The 11462-nt window shown below is 50.9% G+C and overlaps 1 non-coding gene across 1 annotated transcript; it reads right to left on the bottom strand.

Annotated features, from left to right (window-relative positions):
- Positions 1 to 278: 278 nt before the first annotated feature.
- Positions 279 to 350, bottom strand: TRNAA-UGC (transfer RNA alanine (anticodon UGC)). The gene has a single exon. It is a non-coding gene; the product is annotated as a tRNA-Ala (tRNA).
- Between the last annotated feature and the right edge of the window lie 11112 nt (positions 351 to 11462).

Raw genomic sequence — 11462 nt, forward strand, 5'->3', positions numbered from 1 at the left:
TTGTCAGTCACCATCTCTCCAGGGGTTTTGTTTACTGTGAACCCCATTCGCGGTATTGCTGAGGCAGCTCCGGCTGTTTGTTGTCTAGACAGGGCCCCAGTCTGGTAATGTGAACTAGTCACAAGAAGGATAGTCTTGAAACGTGAGCGACGGAATATGTTCAATGTAGTGAGATGCGACATAAAATTATAGTCCTCTTTACCAGAAACCCAAAGAGGATGTAACAGTATATCCTTTAAATGTTGGCGTTCATGCGTACCCCAAAAAATATATGCACCTGGAGATGCCGGGGATTGAACCCGGGGCCTCATACATGCAAAGCATGCGCTCTACCACTGAGCTACATCCCCTCACGTAAAACACACCATCGTAATATCTGTGCCGTCCGACCCTCGGCCCAGTAATTCTGCAAATGAAATCTAGTTTGTAGAAAAGGTTCGGCAGTGAAATCGAAAGTGATAATCGATGCAGGACCGAGATTGTTTCTGCTATAGGGACTGCTGGTGGCTGTGCTACATCCCTTTACGATAACGTTCCACTAATGTTAGAGTCGGCACGGAGTTTTTTGTATGTGGGAACTGTTTTCATTCTCTATCTCTGTTCTACTTTGGGATGTTTCCTCTTTCGCCTCGCCACAGAAATCAGAAGGAATGTGTCAGGCTTTCGTTTGCCACCACATTCTCATCACCTGGTATAGAGCGAACTTCCCACAATCTTTCTTCTGTTTTATCTCTGTCCGCAGAATATCGATTTTCAGGGATTACAGCTGGCTTCACTAGCAGGAATATGTGTCACTGGTGTTGTGCCACAGAGGGCCGATCCAATAGCAAAGCACCACCACGTGACTGCTTGGCACCATGTGCTGCTGCTTTTAAACAAGCACTGGCAATGCCAACAGTTTGGACTTTTATCTAGGCCTGGGAAAGGCACTTGCCAGGCACCACCCTAGTGGTATTAACTGGCCACTGATGGTACCAGCAGCAAAATGGTGTGTGTACCTGGGTATCTAATAATAGTGCCGGCAAACGTCTAATACTTAAATCTTAAAACACAAGCCATCACAGTAGGCTTTGTCAATGCATGTTTTTATCAAGACTTCAGTGAAGGACACGCATGGTGCTTGTGAATGTAGACTTGGTTACGACATTTTAATTACACCGGTGGCACTTTACTCCTGCAATTAAGACATTAGCCCTCAGAAGACTGCTTTGAAAAAACACTGGCAGACATTTCGAGTGCAAAGCTAGATGGTAAGTCTTGATTAAAGTTAACTCAAAGAGTTCCCATAATTAGGAGTTTTGGGTCTGGAGGGGCAGGACTGGGTGGGAATGGCCACATGGCCATGGCAGTCAATGGGTGGGCAAATAACTAAACAACACTTACAAGCTTTGGTTCCCTCCTCAGATGCCTTTTTCCCCGATCTGGACTCTAATGCAATAGTTTCAGCATATAGGTGGGTGCCACCTAATAGCCCAAAGTAATAAAGGATCTAGGTGGCAACAGTGTCTGCCTCTCAGTGCTGGCACACTTAGGTGAGTGAGGGGAGGTGGCAGGCCCGTCTAGGGTCTGCCGCTGCCCACATCCTCTTCCTCTCTGTCCCATCCACCAAGTTATCTTTTTTTTATTTATTTTTTTACTTTTATTTATTTAGCTTGGCAGCACAGGAACAGGTGAGCTACATACAGGACAAGTATAATCAGAGCAATGCAGGTAATACAAACATATAAAGCAAATTCAAAACCAGTTTGTGCACATGTGGCAGACATCCAAGGTGGGTGTGGGGGCAGTGAGTGAACAATTCCGGAGGTTGTGCGGGAATAGCAGGGGGAGAGGACTGGAGATGTAGAGTCCGAGGCAGAATCAATGGGAGCCATGTATGAACGAAACCTTGACCAAACATCTCTGGGTCTTTAGTGGGTTGGCTGTTGTATAGCCCAGGATTCTTCGGTGTCCGATGCCCATGTGACCGCCCTGAGCCACTGTGCATGGGTGGGTGTGGTAGGCCGAAGCCAGCAGAGTAAAATAGAGCGTACAGCAAGTGGCATGCAAAGTCCAGCCAGGTTTTTGGAATCTCAGCGGAGCTCAGAAAAGTCATGGAAAAGACAACTCATTGGGGATAGGGTAATAGGGTGATCGAGGATAGCTGACATAGTAGCACATACTGCGCTCCAAAATTGAGTGAGACGGGGGCAGGACCAAATCATGTGGATATAGCCAGCGTTGTCGCAGCCACACCTGGGGCACCTTGGGGACAAGTCATTTGAAATGTGGTGTAGTCTGCTCGGGGTGTAGTGGTATCTGTGGTGCACCTTGAATTGGATCAATTTAAAGCGGGAGTTAAAGGATACCTGATGAATACATGCACACATTCGGGCCCATCGTTCATCTGTGATTTCGAGACCAAGGTCATCCCCCCAGGTATGTCTTAACTTGGTAAATGTAGGGGCCGATCTAGCCTGTACCAGGGTGTAGAGTCTGGAAACTTTGCCCCTCATGGGGGTGGGAGAGGTAAGCTCCGTAACTGCAGGTTCATCAGGTGGCAGCACTGGGAAACTGGGGTATTTGTGTTTAAGGATTTTCCGGAGGGGTGACTACTGAAGCCAAGCGGATGGTCTCCGCTTCAAGGACAGTGGAAGATCTGGCCACTCTATGAAGTTACCCTGTTCGAAGAAGTCCCATAGTTGTTCATATCCAGGCTCTGCCCACCGGCGAACGATGACGGGAGGTACATGTGGGACCTCCGGGAGGAAGTTCCAAAGTGGAAAGTTACCATGAAAGGGGTGGGCGATGCCTAGTAATTACCATGTTTTAGATAGGGCCAGAGAAGTAGAGGCCGCCGGGTCAAGTGAGTCTAATACCCTCGGCATGGGCGTGATAACCAGGGAGCAAATATCACGATCGCTGATCGATAGCTTTTCGAGTCTGACATGAGGTGGGGGGTCCAATGTTTTAAACAAGTGTGAAGTGTATTGGAGTTGGGACACCAGCCAGTACTTAAGGAAGTCAGGAGCACCGAAGCCGCCAACCTCCATCGGGATGGTCAAGGTCTTGAGTTTAAGCCGGACCATGTCTGAGTGCCAAAGAAAGGTATTAAGGGTACGAGTCAGCACCCGGAAGAACCAGCCGCTCGGCCACTGGGGGATATTGGCGAACCTGTACAGAAGCTGGGGTAATACTACCATTTTTAGTATCCCTATCCTGCCGGCAAGTGAGATCGGGAGCCTACTCCAGCGACTTTTGTCGTAAGGCTAGTGAGGTATTTTTGGTAGTTCTCTTCAAAAACCTGTTCGAATCGGCGAGACACTACTATGCCCAGGTAGGTAAAGCTTGACTGGGCCCATGTGAATCGCTGGGTATCAGGAGGGGGGCGTGTGCAGGCAGTGAGCGGCAAAAGGGTAGATTTAGAGCAATTTACTTTGAGGCCAGAAACTTGTCCAAAAAGGATATCTTCCAATATCGGAGCCAAATTGGTGTCGGGGGAACGGATGAAGAGAAGGGCATCATCAGCATACAGGGATACTATGTCCGCGAAAGGTTCCATCTCTATGGCAAAGACCAGAGGAGAGAAGGGACAGCCCTGCCTAGTGCCCCTAGTTATTTGGAAAAGGGGGGAGCATCGGTCCTCAGTACGAACCCTGGCCACTGGGTTGGAGTACAGCAGCCCGACCCAGGAAAGGAAGCGGGGCAGAATTTGCATTTTTTAAGAACCCGCCAGAGATTCTCCCACGAGACAGAATCGAAGGCTTTTTGCATATCGAGTGCCACTGCTACTGCATGCAGATTTGGGTTAATCCTGCTTATAATGTTGAAGAGACGCCTCAGGTTCAGAGAGGTGGAGCGTCCCGGAATAAATCCCGCTTGATCGGGGTGAATGATATGCGGCATGTAGGGGGCAAGGCGTAGGGCTAGTAATTTGGCGTACCCGTTGATAAGCGAGAGTGGACTATAAGAGCAGCATTGAGTGGGGGGTTTACCGGGCTTCAGCAAAACGGTTATTGTGGCTTCACAGAGCGAAGGGGGAAACAGACCTACCTCCACTGATTCCTCCCAGAGGGCCATTAGGCGAGGGAGTAGGAGTGATTTGAAGTGTTAATAGAATTCAACGGGAATGCCATCTGAGCCTGGGGATTTCCCTGATGAGAGTGAGTCTATGGCATCCAAGAATTCCCCGGTGGTGAATGGATTCTCGAGACATCCAATGGTCTCAGGGGAGAGGATCGAGAGGGGAAGCTTATCTAGGGAAGACTAGATCTCCGCTGTCGGGACATTGTCTGCATTGGCATATAGGGATTCGTAGAAAGAGAGGAATTCAGAGTTAATATCTTGCAGGGACGTGGCTAGGGTACCATCGGGTCTCTCCACTCCAGGGATGGGAGGGGCACCAAATTCTCGGTGGAGAAGCCCGGCCAGAAGATGGCCTGGGCGTTGACACTCGCCGTATTTCCTCGCAAGTCCCGGGCTGTCCAGGAACCTCAGTTCGCGGTCCGCAAGAAAACGGAATGTGTCAAGTTCCGTACCGATTGATGCCAGGAGTTCCGGAGTTTGGTGTAGCGAGCATTGAGCTTCCAGTGCGGACAGCATGGCTTTGCTTTCAGCAATATTTCTGTGAATTGTTTTAAGGATGCTGTTCTCCTTAGACAGGGCAATACCTCTTATATAAGCTTTGAAAGATTCCCAGAGGGTGGCCTGTGAGGACACTGTGTTGGTGTTAATTTCGAAGAACTCCTCAATGGCGGTCTCCAGCTCTGAGCTGAAGACGGGGTCGAGGAGAGAGTGAGGTTTCATTATCCAGTGTCTGCTGCGGTCACGATCCGGGCCCCAACAAAGGGTAATAGTCACCGGTGAATGAACAGAGAGGGTTCTGGGAAGGATCGATAGGTGAGATATGTTCCTTATAAGTATGTCACACACTAGCCATCTATCGATTCAGGAATATGAGTCATGCACCGAAGAGTAGAAGGAGTAGGAGCGGGAGTCGGGATAGAGAAGCCTCCATGCGTCCACCAGGGAAAGACTGGGGAGAGATGACAGTGTAGTGTAGGCTGCTTTGGAAAGTCGGCGAGGTCTGAAGCCGTATCTGTCAAGGTCTACGTCAAATATCGTATTAAAATCACCTCCCCAGAGGATTATTGTTAGCAGGAAGCTGTCAAGGAGAGACGTGAGATGTGAATAGAACTCCAGGTCGTCGATATTGGATCCATAGATGTTTAATAGGACCACCTCCTTATTCTGCAGACTACCATGGACTAACACATATCTGCCCAGGGGGTCGATCTGTGTAGATATGGGGTTAAATTTAAGGCTCCTGTGAATTAGAGTCATAACTCCCCGGCTTTGGGTAGAATAATTAGTAAAGTACCTCTGAGGGCCCCACATTTTGGCAAATCTTTCACAATACTCGGTGTAGGCGTGCGTTTCTTGTAAAAACAGTATTTTGACCCAATGGCGTTTGGCCTGAAGCTGTAGTTGTTTCATCTTCTTATAGTTTCCCAGCCCCCGCACATTCCAACTCATGAATGTCAAGTTATCCTCAGTTGACAGTCCAGAGGTGGTCATTAGAAGTGACGGATTAACGGGGTGGTGCTCCCCATGATCGGTGCACCATTTGATCAGCCTTGCAATAATAACTGAACAATATTGCCCCATACTCTACCTCCCCTGTGGATACCAAGCCTTTTTTAACATAAAACCCAACAACGCCCACCCCCTCCGACGTCCCGCCCCCAAACAAACAGAGGAATGACAACCCCATGCCCAAACAACCAAATCCAAACCAATGGCATCAACGCCGGGGGGCCTGTGAGCTGGCCTGGCGGCGGTGCTCCGGACCGGAAGGCAATTTAAGGATAAGCATGGTGCCTAGTGATGACATCTTGTGCCACCCGGGTAGGACTCCACCTGGGTGGAAAGGGCATGATCGCAAAATATAGAAACAATTTTCTCACGTATGGGGGAAGTAGCCCCCTAATCAATCAACTAGACCAGGAAGGTGACTGAATTTAACAGCAACTAATAGAGTAAACTAGCAACAGTGGATGAGCGCTGCGGAGAGAAATTGAACCAGAGAGGCGTTCAGTGATAACTACGAGAGTCTCCCATGGGATTATGAGGCCAGCCCTAAGGACCAGAACATACATGTCATAGACCGAAAAACTCGAGTAGGCGGAAGACAGCCCCTTCTCACGCTCATCCACCGGGTAGACATTTCTGTACCAAGTCGGAGTCCCAAATCATGAACAATCAGCCAATAAACATAACATTGACAATGTGTGTTTCAAAAGGGGGTCAGCCGGGGAAATGTTCATCGATAAATCTGGAGGCCTCCTCAGGGATTGTGAAGAAGTAGACCTGGTTGGAATGTTCAATGCTCAATTTAGCGGGGTATAACATGGAGTATTTGACCTGCAGGTCTCGAAGCCTCCTCTTTACTGCCAGGAAGGTTTTGCGTTCACGTTGGACTGCCACCGAGAAATCAGGATATAGATGGATCCTGGCAGCGCCCAGAATGAGTTCACCCTTGGCTCTAGCCGGCCTGAGCAGGGCGTCACGGTCACGGAAGTTTAGAACTCTACCTATAATGGGTCGTAGTGGTGCGCCCGGTCTGGGCTTTGCAGTGAGGGCACGGTGGGCTCTCTCGATCGCGAACTATGGGGAGAGTTTTGGAGTCTAACAATTTTAGTAGAGTGCACTCTAAGTAATCCTCCATGGGTACCTTTATGCCATCTTCGGGTACTCCGATAATGCGGAGGTTGTTACGTCTCCAGCGTGATTCGAGGTCCTCGTTCTTTTTCTCAACCTCGGCGACACGGCCAGAAAGTGTGGAGACCTCCGCCCTTAGAGAGCTCAAGTTATCCTTGGTGGTACTCACTCGTGTCTCGATCTCGGCAACCCGGCCGTCGGTCCTCTCCATATGAGCCTTGATAGAGGATATAGTGCCATTCATGTCGTCAAGCTCTCTGTGGAGCGTGGTGAACACCTCCCGGATGTATTCCATCATTTTTTGAGCGTCTGCCGGGTCCGAGGTCGAGGGGTTAGATGGTTCCTACCCGGACACCTCCCCCACCGGCCCCAACGGGGTTTTTGTGAAAATGTTAATTGAGCATTGCTTCTTTCCAGCTCCCTTGGTCATGGCACCAGGCGGAGGGTGGGCCCGAAGGCCTGGGCGGGCGGCAGGAGTGTCGAGGCAGGTCGGGAGGCAGAGGGCAGGACACAGAGGATGGTCGGACAGGCTATTCAGAGCATTCGGGCGCCCAGAGGACGACAGGGTTGAAGTGGAAAGTAGTGCTGTAATAGGATGTGGAGTCTCTGGTCACCACTGCCCGCCAGTTCGCAGGTCCGGGGGGGATCTCCCTGGCCGGCAGTGGTATGAGGGCACTGAGTGGTCAGTGAGTGGATCCCCTGGTGTCGACCGCCCCGAAGATCACGGGTGAAGGCCAAGAACCGGAGATCAGTGTGCCGTGACAGGGGTGGAAGTAGGAGCAGCTATGGGCACTGATGTGGTTGAGCAAACTGGGGAGTCCACTTCCTGTGTCGGAGGAGAGGTCCGCCAAGGCTCCCAGCAAGGCAGTGGTGGACCACAGAGGGGTTAGCAGGACGCCCACGGCCAGGCAGCGAGGAGACAGTCACTGCAGGGGTCTTCGATCCCAGTATATCCAAGTAAAGCAGAGGGTCCAGTCACTGCGCGCCGCGGTAGGGGGGACCAGCCTGGTGCACCACTAACCATGGTCTGTGTGGTGTCCCAACTGATATATGTGGCGCAATGAGCGGGAGGTGTATCACCACGGCGAATACCCCATGCAGGCACTACGGTGGAGAGCAGTAGGATCCACACCAAGAGAAGAGGTCCCAATCCAAGGGCCAGCAGCGGGCAGCGTGTGCCAACACCTAAGTGGTGCACGGGTTAATAGATGACGGCGCCCGAGGAGTCTGTGTCCCCCCCGACAGGGCCCACCAGGTCGCGTTAGGAGCGGGGGCCCTGTGCGTCTGGCAGGGTAGCAGGGCAGCGGAGCGTGACGACAGCCACAGTGGGTCCCGGCACAGAAGGTCCAGGTTCCGGTCGTGAGTCCAGGGAGGGAGGCGACGCGTGCCAGCACCGGCAGCACTACAGTGCGGATGGGCAGAGTGTCTGGTGGGACCCGAAGGGACTCACCGCAGTAGCCAGGAGCGGGAGCGTCCCGCAATCCGGTCCCAGAACAGGAAGCCTCCTCTCCGGATCCACAAGAGGCACTGATAGGCAGCACGCCGCCCTGGGAGAGGCGGCGGAGCAACAGCTCTACATTTGGGGTTGCACCCCGGGGTCCAGTCAGGGGGCTGGTGTCTGCGCACAGGCCGCAACGGTTCCTCGAGGAGTGGGGAGAAGGTGACGCCGCACCGCACAGTGCCCCTCCCCCCAGTAGGCCCCGGATCCTCAGAGTCAAGCCAAATGACTCTGGAGCAGAGGAGCGGGGCAGAACGGCGCCAGCTCCCGGCCCAATTTCAAAGCACTGGATCTCTGCGATAGGGTTGATTCAGGACGCGGGGTTCGAGCAGCACACGCCCGGGTCCTGCAGCAATTTAATAGGGTGGCTGGCCCAGGTTTTAATAGGGCACCAAAGGAGGATTCAAACAGGAAGGCGCCCCACGAAGCGGAGTTCACAATCAGGCGGCCATCTTCTATGAGAGCTACAGCGCCCCCCTCCCCAACCAAGTTATCTGAGTTGTGATGTGATAGAGATGCACAGAGGGATACAGAGAAAAAAAAGATTTCAGTACAGGGAGACAGGATTCAGAATGAGAAGGCAAAAGAGTGGGGACATAATTTAAGAATGCATGAGGAAATAAAGTGGACTGAACTGGAAAACAAAAGGGATTTATACTGAATGGTAAGTGTTATTACTTGGCTAGACTAGCTAATTTGGTTGCATCCTGCCTGAAGCTATTTTCTGACATGGCATTGCATTTTTACTGGCATCAAGGGTAAATTAAAGCCAGTATGATGAGCGTTCCTATATCGCTATACTGGCATATATGGGTGCAGCCAGTCGTGACATGTTTTCTTATTGTGGCATGGCATTTTTACTGACAACGTCAGCAGGACTATGTTCTTATGTATGGATACTGGCATATAAGGGCAAACCACATCAAGGATAGTGGCCCATCACAGCCTCTGAGCGACTAGATCTCATTGCAGTACACTTGCTGTGGAAGCAGACACATGCATGTATGTACGCATGTACAAATGCGTAGACTGTGGCTAGTGTCTGCACTTTGCACAACCACATACACACTCTAATTTCACTTTCTTCTATCATTGGGCTTTGGTAGCTCTGCACTAGTGGTGGAGTTATGAGCTATTAATCCGCGGATTTATGTGCCTCTATTGCTCTTCTTAGGTACTCCTCCACTTATCGATGCTCCATGGAATGTGTCCCTGTTGAGTCTAGCATGATCTCTAGATTAAAAACTGTTACATAGTACCCACTGAACCCTTGCTTTTCAGCTCTTTTGTCTCATCACAAGTATAATCATCCAACCGATTCTTGAGGCCCTGCTTCGCTGTAGCTGTTCCAGGAGACACCTGGTCCTTTGCAAAAGAATAGTGCGAAAACCGTACAGAAACATCTGACCTCTTGAAGACTGGTGTGCACCTTACTTCCTCCCACTTTCCGGCAGGAGATTTATTTATTGATTACGGTAGCGCCACCCACGCTGCAGCATCGCGCTCTCCCTCTGTAAGGCGGCAGAGGTCCCTTAGCATCTACTCTCTTCTTGGGGCACATTTCTTCTGACCGGCGGCGGATGCCGCCTCTTCTGCATTTTACTTTTGCAGCGGATGCTGCTTCATGCGTGTTCTGGTTTGGAGCTGCTATCGCGGAGCTGGGCACTTTCTCCCTCGGCGGGAGCAGGCAAAACACTTGATGGCCGATGCCGCAGTGCTGCAGGCTGACGCGCACTCCGGCTGCACAAGCACCCTCTTCACACACGGCTGCGGCCAGGGAGGGTCTGCCGGTGGGTCACTGGGCATCCACTCTCTCCTTTTCTTGTGGCAGTGGGTGCTGCTTCCTTTTCTTTCTCCTGCGGGCAACAGATTGTGCTGCAGGGGTCCGTCTTCCTCGTCGCCATTGGTGGGGGGCGACAGTGGACACACGGCCAGCATCACAAGTGCTGGGGGTGCCAGCATCTTGGTAGATTGCCGGGATCACCCAGACTTTCTGTTGTTGCAGGACAGGATCCCAATGGCCCATGGGGACATGGGCCTGGGCGCACTGTGGATGCCGGGAGCATCCTGGATGGAGGGTGGCCTGGGTGGACCCAGGGCACCATGCTGAACTGGGGGGCCCCTATGGGACTCCCGAGAATGGGAACTTACCACCGTTGCTGGCACCCGTAATATCCCGGTAACACACGGATTTCAGGCACCGGTAATGGTAAGGTGAGTTTGCTGGTAGCCGGCCGGTGGCTCAGGCGGGTTACCGGCCAACTCATAATGAGGCCCAATGTCTTTTGGACTGACATACTCCTGCCCGTATTGGAAGTGAAAGAGCTTGAGGGACTGGTTAATCTTCTTTATGGCCAAAGCTGTCTGAACTGGTCAGGGTGCGGAGTAACAGCTCTCCTCTAGCCCTACACCAGCTTAGGTTTCCTAGGAGACAGCCGTTAGTAAAACTCTATGTATGGAGCCACTGGTGATGATGGTTGACCAGCTGGGATTCTTCATGAAGCAGTGTGTGCAAGATGCCCATATTTATCTAATGGTGTCAACCGAGGAGAGCATCCGGCAGCTCAAACAACCCTCCCAGAACATTAGAGACTGGAAGAGGACAAACGCAGCCCTTCCAAGACTCAGTTCTTGTTCTATCCCTTAGCTCTGCCTGGGAGAGTTCACTTTACATATTGTTTCTGCGCCAATATATTCTACAGTTAAGTCCTGGGCTTCTTTGTGTTCCCAGACTGTCCCTTGCAAAGCATGTTGTATTCACTATCTAATCTGATGAACAAAATCTACAGCTACTGAAATGTATGTCACCTCTTTGCCTAAAGATGGTTTTAGGACAGTAGTTCAGGGACTGGTGTGATTAAGAGTGGACTGTATGAATTATCTTCTGTATTTCCACGCAAAGTCAAATCTGGCACCCCTAAGGCGGTCTAACATACTGAAGCCCTGCTTGTATATGCATTAAGGATGTTAGGTCAAATTTCTCCTGGTCACTGCGTCACAATGGGGGGCAAGCAACATGATAAATAAAGCTCTATATTGTTTTAAAAACTTTACAACTGTTCAGCCCAGTGTTTCTGTCTATTTGGATTAATTCATATTATATGTAATCAGGTCATCTAGAAGAAAAACGTTGATTCTCTATTAAAAACAAACATTAAAAAGTGGATCCTTTCCTTTTCTAAGGGGGCTTGTGCAGTGTGGAACGCATCTGAACCTGTGCTGTGCACTGTTACCGTGCACTCTGAATTCTCGTCCACCATGTTTT

Source organism: Ambystoma mexicanum (genome assembly GCF_040938575.1).
Source record: "Ambystoma mexicanum isolate Mex_15411 chromosome 12 unlocalized genomic scaffold, UKY_AmexF1_1 Mex_chr12_unloc.2, whole genome shotgun sequence".
Lineage (NCBI taxonomy): Eukaryota > Metazoa > Chordata > Amphibia > Caudata > Ambystomatidae > Ambystoma > Ambystoma mexicanum.